A 6,000-nucleotide genomic window follows, 5' to 3' on the forward strand; every position below is an offset into this window, starting at 1 on the left:
GTGTGCATTGTTTTTGTTTTGTTTTGGCAGCTGAATGCAGTCCTAACTGATACAAATCATACTTGGGCTAATGTATATGTAATGAGACTAAAAAGACATAACCATTATTTCAAGTACTAAAAAACAAGTTTAAAAATCAAATATCATTTATTCTTAATACCAAGAAGTACTGAAAGTATTAAAGGGCTTAAAAGGTAGTACAGAGCACTGGATATTTCTTTTTCCAAACAGTGTGATAAAATGTGCAGCTAAAGGGAGATTATGGGACTACCAGTATTAAGAAAATTCATGAACACATCTATTAATGAGTTTATGTGCATGATGACACCCTTTGGACTTTTTCTGGATAAAGTAAACTGATCTGGCTCATTTATATAGCTTCAGCCAGAACAAATGTTCTTAAAGATGGGATTGTTCACCTGTCTCTCACAAGAATTATAATCTTAGGAAGAATCTTTCTACGCTCCCAGGCACTCAGTAAGCATAGCTAAGGAAATAGAACATCCCCAAACCACAGTGTTCTGGCCCTTCACAGAAGAGCTTTTATTGGGCTGTGCTCTGAGAGTATGTCTCTGGAACTGCAGTCAATGACGTTCTAAGAAACACTTATTATTAACTTCTACCACAAAACTTCCATTGTCTTCATGGCAGGGACCATGTTGAAGACTTAGATCTCTATGGCAACAATGACTGATTTGAAGAACCGCCAGGAGAAAGCCATCCCAAGTTTCAGGACCAGGAAAAGCTGTGTAACTGATCTCATTTTATCTCATGGTCACTGTGGATTGAGTAACTATTTGTGTTTTCCTCTTTGTTTTGGTTACTGGGAAGCTCTGACAAATTTTTAATCCCATCTCCCGAAACTACACCAAACCATATAGTAAACTCATCTCTAGAAATTACCTGCACCTTATAACATAGTCTTCTTCACTAAATTACCTTTGATTTTATCTTGCTTCCTTATCTGTGTGTTCTCTTTACCCCAGTTTCATTATTAATTTTATGTTGTTTATGCCTCAAATGCTTTATGGAACCAGAAACACTTAAGGCAAACAATTTTTAAAAGCATCCAATGATAATAATTTTAAAAAGAGCTAATTTATTGAACATTACTACGAACCAAGCACTGTCCTAGGCACTGGACCTATTTTAAGTTATTTACCCTAAATATGAGATAAGTAGTATTATTACTATTCCCACTTTACAGATGAGAAAACTGAGGCACAGAAAGGTGAAGTAATTTGTCCAAGGTCATACAACAAATAAATGATGAAGGAAAGATTCCAACCCAGGTGTTTCAAATGACAACCGTTTTACAAAAGAAGAAATAATAATATATAATTTCTAAAAGAAGCAGAGGCCTTCTGATCTTACAGGCTGAGCTTAGCATCCTTCAGCTTTAAAGGAGATATCTATTATACATCTTGTCCATACAATCATGCCCGATGACCCATATTAACAGAGGGGAATGAGACAGTAAAAGTCAAAAGGACAGTTAATCCAAACTGACTTCTGACCTTTAAATATGAAGGTATTCATTCATTCACTCACTCATTCATTCACTACTCATCACACTGCCACCTATGATGCAGCTGCTGGGAAGAGAGATGAAACAGATATAGTACCTGTCCTCCAGGAGTGCAGGTGCAATAAGGGAGAGTCAGACAGGTAAAGGGCACGTTGGGCTTATTATGAGTTGGCTGATAGCAGACCAGGGCAGGGTGTGGCATGATCATTCTGAGAACAGTTTAGCCCTTGGCCTCTCTGTCCATCTGATAATGGGAGTAAGAAAAATCAGCTCCCTTATAGGGCTGTTGGGTTGATTTCATATGTAGAAAGCTCTTAGCCTAGTCAGGCACAAGTATTCAGTATGAGGTAGCCTTTGGCTCTTAAGGCACAGTGGATGGCAGCCTGGGCACCTTGCTCTGACACACACCTTCACACACATGGGCCCAAGTCCTCACAAGCTCCCTACTGCCTCCTCTTAGATACTTCCAGGAGCTGATAGGCTTACAGTCCATAGACAGGCCTGGCACTTCCTTTCTGGATGCCACCATCTCAAATTCAGTGTCTCACTGGAATACATCGCCCACACAGGGTGAATATTCCTTCAAGATGCACTTGAAAATCTTTCACAGAGCCTGGCCCACATAATGCCCACCTGGCATTTTGGCCACATTTGCTCCGCTTCACTCTATCTCTTTGGCACTTCAGCACGGCAGTTCACCACACGATTCCCCTGCTGCAAAACGGGTCGGGTTCCTGCTTGGGTAGGCCTAAGGAAATACCCAACTAGAAGGGCAAAGGGGAAGTTTCAAGTGCACTGTTGGCTGAAGTCAGTGAGAAAACTTATGTGTTGCACCTGCTCCGCATCAGCTGGGAACCGTCCCTCCCTTCGGTTGTGTGCGGCGGCTAAATAAGAAGTAATTAATCATTTTCTCACCAACCCTAACTCATATTTAATAGTTCCCTCTCGAAGTCTGTTTTGTCATGCTCTCAGCAGAGTCAGTCAAACATTATGATTCCTTTCTAAATATTCCAGCAGCCAGATGGCAGGAACACTAACTGTGACATGGCAAAACTCGCCTAAAGATAACTTCGTGATGCATAATCACGCTTGATGGCACTCAGCTGAGCAGATCCATCCAGCCACCTCTTTACCTGCCCCACTTAATCCCGCTTCTTCAAACCCAAACTTTCTAATTCCAAGAACAAGACAAACATTCAACTCTGCAATGTGATATTAGCTGGCAAAACAAACACGATTCTACTCCTCCGGCTTCTGAATTTTAGGCAGAAGGATAAAATCACTAGAAGAACACACTTTAGGACACATTTCTCAAGATTTCTCTCTAGATAAAATATTCCTGTACCCTAAAGTTTCAAATGTTTCTGCACCAAATGTAAGTATATTTACAACACGTTTGCTGGAAAGCAAATTTCTGTCCTTCTGCTGAGTTATTTTTGTAGGTTTTTTTTAAACATAAGCATTGATAAACATATATTTATAAATTCTAGAATGTAGGAAAGTTGACTGTTTTTCCCTTGTGAAAATCCTACATGTTCTCTAGAGTAAATTACATTTTGGTTTCTCAGATCTTTTCTAGGTTATATTATTTATTTTGTGTGTGTATTTAAGTGACTGCAAAATCACAACCTGTACTGTATGATTTCTGAACAATAAATCTCCTAAAAACAGTGTTTCCAGGCTGGGCCAGCTGGCTTTCTCCTGTTCCTAAAACTGTATGTTCTTAAACACACACACACACACACACACACACACACACACACACACACTTCCTCCATCCCTTCCACTGCTGGCTACCTTCAGTCTGTGACACAATCTCACACTCACAACTATATGAAAACAATAGAGGCTCCTGGAAAGGAACTAAAAGGGGGCACGGCAGGAAGCCAGTCTTCAAGTCTCTGTCACCCTGATGGCTCTGCCCTGATTCAGGTGGCTGAAAATTGCTTGTTTATGGTTGCACGTATAGAATTTGAAATCTGTGTACCCAGGTTCTTAACCCTGCTCCCCTGAGTAAGGCATTTAACCTCTGTGACCTTTTATTTTCTTATCTGTAAAAAAAAGGCACAATAACAATACTGCCCTTAAGGAAATGTGAATCATGTGAGGTGATTCGTGTAAAGGCATTTGGTAAGGCCCTCTGCAGTGTGTATTTCATTTCCCGTTATTGCTAAACTTTCTTTGCTCCCTGTTCTTATTTATTTTTTTTTTGATTTGGCTTCTGTGGTTTTTAAATGTATCTCTAAAATTCATTGGCTGGAAAACTGCAGTAATCTGTGTGCTACTATAATGAGTGGATTTTTAGCATTAAATTTTTATTTACTTTTTTATTGAGGGAAAGCGTAAGTGCACAAATCTCAAGGGAATAACCTCACAAATATCTATATGTGTACACCTGTGTTACCATTACTTAGGTCGAGGTAGGGAGCATTTCTGGCACCTGTAAAGCCTCCTTTTCTGTCCAAGTCATTACCAGGCCCAAAGGCAACCCAATCCCTCTTCTAAGCTTCGTCCCCATTAATAGCTTTGCCTAAAATTTTTGTTTTTCAGGGGAGGCTGGAGTCCCTGCGATAACTACTATTGCTGACCAGAAGAAATGTACTTCTCTTCCCTCTAAAGAGATAAAGATTCTGTAAAGGAGGAGAGAGGCACGAACTTTCTGAATCACACAGGTTATGCAGAACAAAGCCCTCATTTTGCAGCCAAGGACACCCCCAGGCTCGGAGAAGCGAAGTGATAGCCAACCTTCCTGCTGCAGAGTAACTTTCCTTCCAAACAGAGCCCGTCACAAAACAGCGCGAGCGTCAGGGATGTTGTCGGCTCGTCCCAGCGCGCCAGAACAGCTCTCCCGGCCTTTCCCGGGAGAGAACTTCTTTCTAGGGAGCAGCGCGCACTGGGTCCCCACGCCGCCCCCGCTCCCGTCGCAGGCACACCCACGCGGCTAGCAAGCCACGCTCAGAAGGCGCTGTTCCTGCGAGCCAGTGCCCGCCTGCCCACGGGGACAGGGCTAGGCTCCTTGTCCTCCAAGCCCCACCCGGAGATTCGGAGCGCCCTCTCCCCCCGCATCCCCGCTCCACCTCCGCCTCCGCTGCGTACTGAGGGAGACGGGGAATAGGCTTTGCCACCTTCTCCCTTATTTCTCCAAAGGAGACTTTAAAACCCATGCATGGCCAGAATTAAATCGCTGGAGCACAGACTACTGACCTCTGGGGCCCGGAGATGAGCACTGGGAAGGGAGTCCCGAGACCTGCGCTCTGGCCCCAGTTCAGTCGCCACGAGCTGTGTGACCCTGTGTAAATCACTTTACGTCTCCGAGATTGGCTTCCTCATCGAGGGCTTCTGTATACCCCAAGCCACCTTCAGTTCTGCAATTTCCTAGCTGCTCTTTACTTCGCTCCCGCTCATCCCGCGACAGCCCCCTCCCCAGCGAGACCCCAGCCTTTTGTTCTGGGGGTGAAGCGGGGAAGGGAGGAACGGAGAGCTTGGCGAAGACCAGGCCCGGGCGGCCTTGTCGCCAGGGGCCGCTCTCCGGATAGTCGGGTCGGTGGAAGTCACCAGACAACCCCGCGGTGACCTCGTTCCCTCCGCAGTCCCGTTACGGCCGGGCCCTGGAGACGCCGGGCAGCAGGCGGCAGGCTCCTGGGCAGCGCAGCGCAGCGCAGCGCCCCGGGCTGGGGGCGCCCGGACACCCGCATGCGCGCACGCAGCACTCCTGCACCCGCCGGCGTTTCACTCAGCTCCGGGACGGCCCGAGCGCCCGCAGCTGCGGCTCGTCCCTCCTCCCTCCGGCACCGACCCGGGCACGCGCGCGGAGCCGCTACCTGCCGCTGGTCGTGCCGAGGACAGGACAGGATTCGTCTCTGGCCGACGTCCCCGCCGCCGCCGCCGCCGCCTCTAGGCTCCGGGCTCCGTCCCGCAGCGTCCGTGCTCCAAGCGGCGCCGCTGGGGCCAAGCTGCGCTGGGTGCTGCGCTCGGTGAGCGCCGCTCACTCCCCGGCCGCCAGCTCTGGGGCTGCTGGGACGCGGAGGCGGGGCCGCCGCCCCCACCTGCTCCTCAGGCTCCTGCCGGGGAGCCGCAGCCGGCCCGCGCGCAGGGACGCGGCCCGGGCGGGCGGGGTCGTTCTGGAACCCGGGAGGCGGGTCCTAGCCTCCGGGCGCGCCTCTGCCTGACGGAGGCCCAAGTCTAATCTGAGGAGAGAGTCTAAGCTTGCGGCCCAAGGCTGGAGTTCCCCACATAGGAGGGGCTGTGATGCGAGCAACACCCGGCCCAGCCCCGCCAGGCTGGGGACACTCCACTCCTTCATCAGTTTATTCCAAAATATTCTGAGCCCCTCCTATGCTCCAGGCAGCGTCATAAGCCGGACAAAAGAGAGAACGAGGTCGTCTCGTGCCCTTGCGGAGTTCACGGTCTAAAAAGGGAAACAACTAATGGACAACTACACCGCGGAACCAAGAGGGAGCGGTCATAGAGGG

At 47.9% G+C, this 6,000-nt stretch overlaps 1 protein-coding gene across 1 annotated transcript in view; it reads right to left on the reverse strand.

Annotated features, from left to right (window-relative positions):
- WIPF3 (WAS/WASL interacting protein family member 3) overlaps nt 1-5,605 on the reverse strand; it is an 89,836-nt gene extending 84,231 nt beyond the window's left edge. The window contains exon 1 of the mRNA XM_032643901.1: nt 5,350-5,605. The gene's annotated coding sequence lies outside the window, so the exon portion shown is untranslated. The remainder of the gene's footprint in view (nt 1-5,349) is intronic.
- Between the last annotated feature and the right edge of the window lie 395 nt (nt 5,606-6,000).

The sequence above is a fragment of the Phocoena sinus genome, chromosome 9 (genome assembly GCF_008692025.1).
Source record: "Phocoena sinus isolate mPhoSin1 chromosome 9, mPhoSin1.pri, whole genome shotgun sequence".
NCBI lineage: Eukaryota > Metazoa > Chordata > Mammalia > Artiodactyla > Phocoenidae > Phocoena > Phocoena sinus.